Genomic DNA, 12,607 nt, shown 5'->3' on the forward strand with positions numbered 1-12,607 from the left:
TTCATTCTTATTACACTTGGTAAGTATATATAAAAGCATCTTTTTGCATTCATCGCGGTATCGGTTTGAATCGGAGTTTTCTATGTGATCGCACTCCACAACCCGTAACTCCGGAGCCGGAAGTCGGATGGAGATGGAATTTAATATCAGTTTTCGGGGACGCAACACCTTTCATTTGAGACTAAGTTGATCAAATCGGTCTAGCCACTTTCGAGAAACCAATATAACCGTTATTCTGAATTTGGATACTTCAGGATCCGTCGATGGTGGCCAGTGTGACCAAAGAGCCTTTGCATGACTGTTGGGGACCTAGATCTACAAATTCAACAGTTGTGTACATTTTGGAAAAAAATTCACCTTTTTACATCCATCGCAGAATTCGTTAGAATCGGGATTTGCTGCGTGATCGTACGTATCACCCTGTAATTCAGGAACCAGAACTCGGATCCACACAAAATTCAACAGCAGCTGATGGACCTTTCATTTGAAATTAAGTTTGTCAAAATCGGTTCAGAAAATTCCAGGAAACCGATGTGGACAAATCAACAAATTTTGTTTTGTAACCAGCCATCTCCGAGAAACCGATGTGGACATTTTGTTAACAAATCCGCACATACACACACATACATACATACATACATACATACATACATACATACATACATATATACATACATACATACATACATACTTACATACATACATACACACATACATACATATACACATACATACACACATACATACACACAGATATTTTGCGATCTCGGCGAATTGAGTCGAATGTTATATGAGACTCGGCCCTCCGGGCCTCGGTTAGAAAGTCGGTTTTTGGAGCAATTGCATAACCTTTCTATATAAGAAAGGCAAAAGAATAATATTTAATTAGCTTAATAAGCATGAGTTCAATGTTATCTTCATGTGATTATAATTTGGAAAGGTTGGTGGATTGGGTTTGAACATGTAGGGAATGGGGGGTTAGTAGAGTGGGAGTGGAGGATGCGTCAAAAATCCTTCATCTTATTTCGGTATACGGGGTGGGTGAAGGAAATGCGGGCGTGAGGGTAGTCTAAGAGGAGGGGAGTGATGAAGGATGGTGGCGGAAGGGCAAGGCGGGGGGAGGGGCGGCGACGCAATACTCAACTGCATATTTTGCCTTCCATTTGAGACTTGGTTTGAGAAAATCGGTTCAGTCATCACCGATGAACCGATGTGACTTTAATTGTGGAATATGCCCGGAATTCCGGAATCGTCGATAGTGGACAATATATTCAAAGAATGTTTGATTGGCAATCAGTGATCTAGATCTGCGATTAGAAGTAATTTGGTGACCATTTCAATAGTTTTTAGCCTCTGAGGTATTACGATTGTACCGATTTATATGGGAAATTCCAGTGTATCCTTACTAACACCCCTGTAACTCCGGAAGCAAAAGCCAGAACCGAATGAAATTCAGCAGCAGTCAATGGCATTACTGTATCTTTCATTTGAAATCAAGTTTGTAAAAATCGGTAGAGAATTCGTTGTGTAATGGGTGTGATATTAGTTTAGGAACTTGGCGGGTTCCCCGGGGGCGTCATGAACCGTCATAGGTGGCCAATGTGGTCAAAGCTGCTATGATTGATCATTAGTGATGCAGACCCGCAAACTAGAGTAATGTTACATCAATTTTAATATGTTTTACATCATTTGAACATCATGGTGGTACCAGTTTATATGGGAATTTGCTGTGTAACCGCACTCTTCAACCCGTAACTCCGGAACCGGAAGTCGGATCAACTAAAAATTCAATAGCAACTTATGGGAGCGTTATACCTTTCAGATGAAACTAAGTTTGCGAAAATCGGTTCAGCCATCTCTGAGAAAATTGTGTGAGTTTAAATGACACACACACACACACACACACACACACACACACATACACACAGACATTTGCCGATCTCGACGAACTGAATCGAATGGTGTAAGACACTCGGCCCTCCAGGCCTCGGTTAAAAAGTCGATTTTTACAGTGATTGCATAGCCTTTCTTTATATGAGAAAGGCAAAAATGCATATTTCTAGTTAATTTTTTATAATAAATCAAGGACAGAAGAAATTTTTTTTTAAATCTAATGAGAATAATAATCTTTTGCATAAGTTTTAAGCCAATGGTTACAAAAATCTGATGAAAAATGTAGATGGTATGAAGCACTGAGTGAAAACTGTAACTTTTTATTTTTCGCACAATCATATTTTCGGCTGAAATAATCTTCTATACTTGATAGTTATGGTTTGTGTTGGCTACTGTCTTCTCGAGATTGCATCCATCCATCCTGCGGCATTTGAATGGTTTTGGATATTTCATTATACAACTAAGTGCTCTTTTTAAAATGCGGAAATATTCGTTGGAAAAGTTTTGTTTTGTCTGTGGTGAGTACATATTTAACAAATTAAAGGAATTTTCGCCTTCTGCTTCAACAGGCTACACAGCCGATTCTCAGTTCACAGAATATTACGTGGCTAGTGATATAATCCCACTGAGTCCCGATAGGAGCTCGAATATTTGATGACTGTCTTATGAGACCAGTGCTACACCCTCTAAACCGCCGCACCAGGGCAGGGACTGCTAAAATCATAAAATTTCCATTTCGCTCAATGTGCCATAGCATCAACATTTTTCATTCGATGTTAGTGATATTAGGTTTAAAATTAACGTAAACATATTATCTGTCATCTTAGCTTCTAAAAGGTCTGAAAAAAGATTTGTTCTTCTGTAAAAAAAATCAATTAAAAATGAGTAACTTTAAAAAATGGTCAAAGAAGAACTTTTTTAAACTTTGGACGCTTGCAGCACTAAAATTTTTACATATGATCGACACATATTATATGTTTTTGGAAAGGACATCTCGGCACCTTTCAACCTGCATATTGACTACATTAATTGGATGATTTTGACACGAAATATTGACTAAAAACCACAAGAAGTGCTCAAAAACTAGTTTTTTGAGAAAATCACAAAATCGCGTCTTTGAATATTGTTTTCGTGTTCAGCGACGCAAAATTAGTCTAAAAATTACTTTTTCTTGAAGCTTCATTTTTCTTGTAAACTAGTGTTATTTTTCAAGTTGGTTTGAACATTTGAACGGAAAACGTAACGCACTGATCTACCTGAGACGGTCCCCGCGCACATCACTAGCAGACTGAGCAATGAGTGATGTGTGCGGGGACCGTCTAAGGTAGATCAGTGCGTTGCGTCTTCCGTTCAAATGTTCAAACCAACTTAACAAAGATAATATTGTTAGTGTTTTTTGACCTGGAGATGAAGACATAGACCTTCGAAACGCAGATAGTAGACGCAATACAATATTATTGTAAGAAACCCGTGATCAAATGCCATCTTTCTTTAATTGATCCAGCAATTTAATATTTTCACCATACGATGCAGAAAGAAATAATAAACGGTTTATAACGCTACAGCTACACCAATCATGTCAGTATCGCACCCATGGACAACAGTTCAATCCGGAAATAGAGAGCAGAAGTCAGCAGCATTCAAAGAGAATCGAATTCAGCGCATCATTTGCCAAAGCGAACATAAACGGTCCTTTTCATGACCACCATTATTTTAATGAAGAATTAATTAGAAGTCTTTCCCTTTTCCGAAAAATTCCGTTGATAACCTACATATTCATATAAATAATCCTAAGTGTATTCTACTTCACTCCGGTTATGTCGCAGACATTACCCACCCATCTTTTTATTATAACGTTGTAACATGATAAAATGAAAATAAGACAAAATAAAATCCGACGTAAAAAAATGGATGTGTTATTTTGAACTAGTTTGATTCTCTAACACTATTGTCAGTGTATATTAGGAAACACCAAAACGGTATACCAACATATATTCATCCTCATCGTTTCAGAGACTATGAGACATATTACTATACGAATTTTGAAATTCAGCTTGTTTTCTGAAACATAGCGAGACACGTGATGAGAAATTGTGAGTTTTTGCTTCAAATGACTATAACTTGGGATTGGCTCAAGTTATATTGAAGTTTTAGAGGTTTTTATGTGTAAAAACCTGTTTTAATCCACCTAGCGGTGCAATTGTGCCTTTCTCAATCATGAACACGAGAATGTTTGCGTTGTTTACATTCATTAAAAGCTTTCAAATGCAAATATTACATTTTATTATTATACATTACATGACAAATATACAAGAAAAGAAATCATTATTCGAGTTCTAAAGTTTTGTAAAAGAAAAAACAGCCACGGTAATATTGAACTGAAAAAGGTGCGAAATCGGCAAAGTCCCAAAAAGTCGATTTTTTTTAAAAAAAATTTTTCGTGATAACATAAAATCTCGACGTTACATACATTTTAAAGATGTTTGGCATCAAAAATACGAATTCGATTTCTGAAATTTCATGGGGTCCACCCTTTGAACAAATTTTTGAGTTCCGGCTTATATGGGAATTTCATATGTGACGGACGGTTTAGTCTATATTTCCGGACCCACATAAGCGATCCGTACGAAATTTTATAGACATCTGTGGGGATATTATAGCTATCATTTGGGGCTAAGTTTGTGAAAATCGGCCCAACCATTTCCGGGAACTGATGTGAGTTCGTAAATTTTGAAAGATGGCCGCTTTTCCCGGGCACTTCCGGAACTGTCTATGGTGGTCAATCTAGTCAAGGAACGTTTGGTCGGCCGTCGGTAACCTAGAACAGCAAATTTAAGTTGTTTGAGAGACATTTTAGCGAAATTTTTACCTTTTTTGCTTTCATCGGAGCGTCGGTTTGAGTCACAATTTGCTATGTGATCGCACGCCACAACCTGTAACTCCGGAACCGGACGTCGGATCGGGATGAAATTAAATAGCCATTTACGGGGACGCAATACCTTTCATTTGAGACGAAGTTTAGTTGAATCGGTCTAGCCATCTCCGAGAAACCGATGTGACTGTTATTCTGAATTAAGATACTTCCGCCGGGGCTTCCGGAACCGATGATGGTGGCCAATGTGGCCAAATAGACTTTGAATGGAGGTTAGTGACCTAATACTACAAATCGAAGCAGTTGTGGTCATATTTTGGAAAATTTTTAACCTTTATACATTCATTGCAGAATTTATTAAAATCAACATTTTCTGCGTGTTCGTACTCATAAACCTGTAATTCCGGAACCGGAAGTCGGATCCATTAGAAATTCAATAGCAGCCTATAGGAACGTTGCACCTTTGAGACTAAGTTTGTCAAAATCGGTTCAGCTGTCTCTGAGAAAAATGAGTGACATTTTTGGTCACATACATACACACACAGACGCACATCTAGCGAATGACGGATCTCAATAGTAGCATGTCTGTAATAATATACGTACATGGACCTATTGAGAACCAGAGCTACAGGTCCCAAGCCCTGGTAAAGGAGGATGGTTGTGATGATCCGGGCCGAGGTCAACTAAAGCAAGATAGGTCATAACCTCAATTCCAAGGCGTGAAGCGACCCGTGCCGAGGGATGAGTGATCGAGGGGGTGAAAAAGATGCTCGATCGTTAACGGAGCCTGTGGGGTACCTGGGCAACCCCCACAGTAAGCGTCCCTTATCACGTTAATGCGGAGCTCTGGCGTGGCGGACTTTTATTCCCGCGCTACTCGTGGGATCAAACATTAAGTCAACAAAAAACAAAAATAAACAAACGGAGGTGCCAAACCCCTTTGCTAGAGGTTGTTTGGCGAGGTCTCCCCCCCGTGGGGAGAGTAGTGGAGCGACGAGTGCTGCATCTGATAGCACCAGTGACCCCCAGTAGTGGTAAGAAATAGCCCTACCAACGCACTGGACGGGCCACTATCCGCGATGTACAAAGTGGTGGAGCAGCTCGATTCAATAATCGAGTTCACTAGCGCAAAGTAAAACATAAGCAAGGAGTTAAAGCAGAGTCTCCTGGAGCTCCGGAAAACTGTTCGTGTCGCAAGACAGAAACAGCAGGCTTATGCCAAGAGGGTGGAATGTCGGGAGAAGTCCGACAGAGAAACCCAGACAGTGGCCTCCAAGAGGGAGGGAAGAGAGAAGGTCGATACAGGCACTCAGACAGTGGCCTTCACCTTCTATGGAGCAGCCACGTCGCTCGAAGCGGCGGCCGAGTTCCCCTCGAAGGGAAAAGGCAAGGGCAAGGGCAATCGTAAGACGGCGTCGAACGCGAAGCGCCCTAGGAAGTCGCCAGGCGAGGGTTCAAAAACCGACACCACACGGCGTGCAACCGTTAAGGCCAAACGCCGTCTGGCCGAGGTAAGCGAGGGCGAGAGTGACCTCGCTGAGCAGAGCGTTGGTACCAGCATCCCGGCGCGACCGGGGCAGGGGGCGTTAACCCCTGGACGCTGGTCACCAGGAAGAAGGCGGCACCGACACCGGAGGTACCGCGGCCCCTCGAAGAACGCCAAGGACAGAGGCGAGGCCTTGTGGTTAAAAACCGACAAGGACAAATACGCCGACGTCCTAAAGTCGATGAAGGCAGCCGAAAGCCTTTCGGCCCTTGGGCAAGATGTGCGTAGCGTGAGACACACCAACACGGGAGAAATGCTTCTGGTGTTGAAGCGAGGCGCACAATCTAGTGCGGTATTCAAGGCCTTGGCCCAAGAGGTCCTTGGTGAAGGCGCCCAAGTCAGGTCGCTAGGGGCGGAAATGACCCTCCAGTGCAAGCATCTGGACGAGTTCACGACCGCAGAAGATGTCGTCGCAGCCGTTAAGGAACAATGCGACGTCACAATCGAGCGGGCCTCTGTGCGATTTAGAGATGGACCCTCTGGCACCCAAGTAGCCTACCTCAGGCTACTGAAGGCGGATGCCAAAAAGGTAACCGAGAAAGGGAAGCTGAAGATCGGCTGGTCGGTATGCCCTATTAGCATACCCCAGCCCCCTTCAGTAGATAGGTGCTATCGGTGCCTTGAGTCCGGCCACAAAGCCTACGAGTGCAAGGGCATAGATAGGAGCAAGCTATGTCGTCGCTGCGGCGAGGAGGGGCATAAAGAGCGGGGTTGCACTAAGGCACACAAGTGCCTTATCTGCACCGCTAAGAAGCAAGCCCATAAACATGCTATGGGTGGACCTTCGTGTCCCTTCGGTGAGGTAAATAAGAAGAAGCCGTGAACGTCACACAGCTAAATCTTAACCATTGTGCAGCAGCCCAACAGCTGCTGTGGCAGTCGGTTTCGGAGTCGAGGACAGATGTCGCCCTCTTATTAGACCCGTACCGCATCCCTGCCGACAACGGCAATTGGGTGTCGGACGGGTCTGGAATGGTGGCAATCTGTACAACGGGACGGTTCCCGGTCCAAGAGGTAATACACTCCTCCGCCGAGGGTGTTGCGATTGCCAAGATCAATGGTGTGTTCTATTGCAGCTGCTACGCTACTACTACGAGACAGTGCGGGCACGGCCGAAATGGTGGCTCCAGTGACGAATGAAGAACTACTCGCAGTGGCTAAATCCCTAGCAATGAACAAAGCTCCAGGGCCGGATGGAGTTCCAAACAACGCTCTCAAGGCAGCGATCATAGCGAACCCGAACATGTTCAGGCTAGCTATTCAGAGATACCTTGACGAGTGCCGTTTCCCCGATAGATGGAAAAGGCAGAAATTGGTGCTGTTGCCGAAGCCCGAGAAGCTGCCAGGCGACCCATCGGCGTACAGACCAATCTGTCTGATCGACACGACTGGCAAACTGCTTGAGAGGATCATCCTCAACAGGCTAACCCCGTACGCGGAAGGTATGGACGGTCTGTCAAGCAACCAGTTTGGCTTTCGAAAGGGTAAGTCCACAGTGGACGCTCTCAACTCAGTGATAAATACTGCCGAGATAGCGATCCAACGGAAAGGCGAGGTATTCGATACTGTGCGTTAGTGACACTTGACGTGAAGAACGCATTCAACAGCGCAAGCTGGGGTGCCATCGCGCTCTCGTTACACCGGCTTAGCCTACCGGTGGGTCTGTACCGGATCCTGGAAAGTTACTTCCAAAACCGCGTACTGCTATGCGAGACCGATGCCGGTCAGAAAAGGGTTCCGATTACCGCCGGAGTCGCGCAGGGCTCGATCCTAGGCCCGGTGCTATAGAACCTCATGTATGACGGGGTTCTGAGACTGAAGTTCCCTCCTGGGGTCAAGATCGTCGGCTTTGCCGGCGACGTAACCTTGGAGGTCTACGGGGAGTCAATTCCTGAGGTAGAACTAACCGCAAAACACGCGATCAGCACGGTGGAGGAATGGATGAGCGCGAGAGGCCTGGAGCTCGCTCATCATAAGACGGAGGTAGTTATCGTCAACAACCGCAAGTCGGCACAACATGCAGTTATCCATGTGGGAGAAGTCGCGATCACTTCACAGCGAAGTCTGAAGTCTCTCGGAGTCATTATAGACGACAAGCTGACCTTCGGTAGACATGTCGACTATACATGCAAGAGAGCGTCGACTGCTGTTGCGGCTCTATCGACAATGATGTCCAACAGCTCAAAGGTGTGCGCCTCAGAGTGATATCTGCCTACCGCACGGTATCACACGATGCTTCCTGCGTGATAGCGAGCATGATGCCAGTAGGGCTGGTCATTCGGGAAGATGAGAAGTGCTTTGAGCTACGTGGAAATAGGGGAGCCCGCGAGCGCACCAGGGTGACCTCGGTCGCCAGATGGCAGCGTGAGTGGGACAACTCATCGAAAGGTAGGTGGACCCACCGGCTGATACCTAGCATATCGAGCTGGGTGGGAAGACCCCACGGGGAACTTTCACTTCCACCTGCCACAATTCCTGTCAGGCCATGGCTGTTTCCGACAGTACCTTCACAGGTTCGGGCACGCGGAGGTCCCAGTCTGCCCGGACTGCCCAGGTGTAGAAGAAACTGCCGAACACATACTGTTCGTATGTCATCGGTTCGACGTCGAAAGAAGAGCAATGCTTGACGTCTGTGGCTGGGACACAACCCCTGATACCCTTATTCAGCGGATGTGTCAATCGGTGGAGGAGTGGAACGCAGTCTCGGCTGCTACCATCCAGATTGCCAGTAGGCTACAGGTAATCTGGCGAACCGAGCAACAGACGACGGGCACGGCTAACTAGTGATTGGTTAGCTGGAGCGAAAAAGGCCAAGCGCAAAAAAGGGAGTGAATGGTCTGTTCATGCCGAGGCAGATTTGGCGCAGCGATTGGCAACCGCGTAATGGGTAAACCCAGCCACCCCAAAGCAAGACAGAAGAGTGAGTGTATAGGCGTATAAGTGGACTGCCTCATGACAAGACGAGAGAGTCTTAGCGTAGTATGTTGGGACTTAGCTATCGATGCCTCATGGCGTGGCAGAGGAGTGAAAGGGTGAGCATCCAAGTCAGTCTCACATGGCATGTTAAGGGTGAGCACAAAAGTCAGCCTCACATGGTATGGTAGAGGCTATCACAAAAGTAAGCCTAGCAAGGAATGAAAAAGGTGAGCACACAAGTCAGCCTCGCATGGTATGTCAGAAGTGGGGCCTAAGGAAAATGTCCCACATGGGATGCCAGGGGGAGTGACAGAGGTACAATAGAGTGGCACGATCGAGAGTGAATCAGGTGATAGGGTGAGCACCCAAGTCAGCCTCACATGGTATGGGTGGGGCGAGCACAAAAGTAAGCCTAGCAAGGAATGAGTAAGGTGAGCACACAAGTCAGCCTCGCAAGGAACGAAAAAGGTGAGCACAAAAGTCAGCCTCATGTGGGAGTGTTTGAGAGTGAATCAAGGTGCGATAGAGAGAGCACCCAAGTAAGCCTCATACAGGACGTATGAACGCGTGAGTGAGAGTGAATGAGTACATTTAGTACAGCCATCCCCCCAGAAGTAATACCGAGAGGTAGTTCCTGGGAGGAACGATGGCGGAGCCCAATGGAGTTTAGTCGGTATTAATGGCAGCGTCACCATTCGAGCCCGACACGCCCCCAGTGCACCCCGTGCGGTAGATTGGACCCTACCAATAGCACGTGTACTGGGCTAGGACGTAAAGGTCTTCTCGATTGTAAAAAAAAACACACAGACATTTGCTGAACTCGACGAACTGAATCGAATGGTATATGTCACTCGGCCCTTCGGGCCTCCGTTAAAGAGTCGGTTTTCAAAGCAATTGCAATACCTTTGTATTGAAAAAGGCAAAAAGGTGCGAAATCGGCAAAGTCCCAAAAAGTCGATTTTTATAAAAAAAAAATTTCGAGATAACATAAAATCTCAACATTTCGTGCATTTTAAATTTGTTTGGTATCAAAAATACGAATTCGATTTCTGAAATTTGAAAAAAAAATTAGTTCCGGTTTATATGGGAATTTCATATGTGACCGGACGATTTAGTCTATATTTTCGGACCCATATAAGCGATCCGTACGAAATTTTATAGACATCTGTGGGGAAACCATAGCTATCATTTGGGACTATGAAAAACCGATGTGACTGTTATTGTGAATTTAGATACTTCCGCCGGGGCTTCCGGAACCGATGATGGTGGCCAAATAGACTTTGAATGGATGTTAGTGACCTAATACTAAAATCGAAGCAGTTGTGGTCATATTTTGGAAAAATTTTCACCTTTATACATTCATTGCAGAATTTATTAAAATCGACATTTTCTGCGTGTTCGTACTCATCACCCTGTAATTCCGGAACCGGAAGTCGGATCCATTAGAAATTAAGTAGCAGCCTATGGGGACGTCGCACCTTTCATTTGAGACTAAGTTTGTCAAAATCGGTTCAGCCATCTCTGAGAAAAATGAGTGACATTTTTGGTCACATACACACACAGACGCACATACACACATACATACATACACACATACATACACACACACACACAGGCATTTGCCGAACTCAACGAACTGAATCGAATGGTATAAATCACTCGGCCCTCCGGGCCTGAGAAAGGCAAAATGTCAGAGGAACACATTGGCATAATAGTTTTCCATATAAAATACATGTGTTTCGAGAAAAATGCAGTTTTAATTTTAAACTGGAAATATTACATGGTTGGCAACACTGCAACGTAAAACATATTATTTATTCTAGATTCCTTGGCCGATTTCTTTAAAGTGCGTCTCACCGACTCTTTCTAGATCAAATAAGGCCTAAGATACTAATTGATGCTCTATTTGTATAGAAAATTTTCCATGCACAATTATGACACGTCATACAAATTTTGTCAACAATACACACTTATAACACGTGTGAGTGCAACTTTTGGTTACATTTTTAGCAAATCTCTTGATATAGTCAAACGATATCCATAATATTAGAGAGATTAATATAGAATAGATGGAAGCATCAATTGTCTTCTCTGAATTTCTATCATTTATAAGTTTTAAGATATTGAATTACAAGCGTTAAAAATTATTTTTGTCGAAATGTGCTAAATGGCACTTGTCATGAGATAGCACACCAGTAACGATTTGGCAAACACATTTTTCCAAAACTCGCTCCGATGCAACATGTACCCTTAGAGCACGCACACGAAAACTGTGAACCGCCTAATTTAGTGAGATATAACAGAGCTACATTAGAGCACTCTAGTTAGAGTGTTGCCATAAGGTCATGGCGTATCCAAACGAGCATGAAATTTGACGTATTCACAATAGAAATACGTCAGATTTCTGCTCGTTTGGATACGCCAAACTCGTCTTGGCCACACTCTAACTAGAAGGCTCTAAGCTACATGACAGATGATGAGTATATTTACTATATTCATAGTTAGGCGGAGACACTGAGCGGAGCCAATCGAGCATAACGTCACATAATATGTCCTCTTTGGATATATATATGTAGAAGGTATTGTGATTATGATGATAATTATTTTATTCTTTCGAGCATAGAGAAACGAAAATAACTAATATTTTTTTCAATAATACCGAGAGATATTGGCACAAGTATCAAACCACATCATATCGTCGAATTCGATTCGCTATTATACGTACTTGTAAAGTTCTTATTCACGACGTCAACAATGAAAGTTTAAGCTAGAGCTTGAACATTTGAATATGGTGCCATTGTAATGATGAGCAATTGCGGGTTTAGCATAATAATGAACATGTGAAATTGAAAACGGTATGTCCTAACGATAACTTACTAAAAATTCTTCTTTATTTGATTTTAGTAGCTGCCGCATTCGTGATCGAAAACAGCAACACTTTTATCGCAAGAAATACATACGATCGAGATCTCGCACAGCTCCAGCCAACTCATCTTCATATCGCCGTTGAAACGAAATAATCTAGAAAGTACATTTTCAAGCAGCTCAGATAGAAGTTAATAATTAACATGTTCTTTCCGAAAATTACACCAGTAGATAAATCTATAAAATTCCTAATCCTAATAGTGTTTTTATATCCCAGTTTATTCCGTTTTTTACTGTGTTTTATCTGAGATGATAATGAGCAGATTTTTGGTGTCCCAATAGATTTGCTATTTTAATGTGTTTAAAGTAGCTAACAGTGAAAAAAGTTTTTGTTATACGTTTTAAGTGGAGCTCTCGTGGTTAGACACCAACACTCAAATTATTTGAAGAAAAACATGTATTTAGCGCATAAGAAGAGTGTGTAAAATTGCGATTGCCGGAACACGCAAAACGCC

The 12,607-nt window shown here is 43.6% G+C and overlaps 1 long non-coding RNA gene across 1 annotated transcript; it reads left to right on the forward strand.

Annotated features, from left to right (window-relative positions):
- Positions 1 to 11,741: 11,741 nt before the first annotated feature.
- LOC131691994 (uncharacterized) lies at positions 11,742 to 12,345 on the forward strand. Its single transcript, XR_009305893.1, has 2 exons — positions 11,742 to 12,067; positions 12,132 to 12,345. It is a non-coding gene; the product is annotated as an uncharacterized LOC131691994 (long non-coding RNA).
- The last annotated feature ends 262 nt before the right edge of the window (positions 12,346 to 12,607 follow it).

The sequence above is a fragment of the Topomyia yanbarensis genome, chromosome 3 (assembly GCF_030247195.1).
Source record: "Topomyia yanbarensis strain Yona2022 chromosome 3, ASM3024719v1, whole genome shotgun sequence".
NCBI lineage: Eukaryota > Metazoa > Arthropoda > Insecta > Diptera > Culicidae > Topomyia > Topomyia yanbarensis.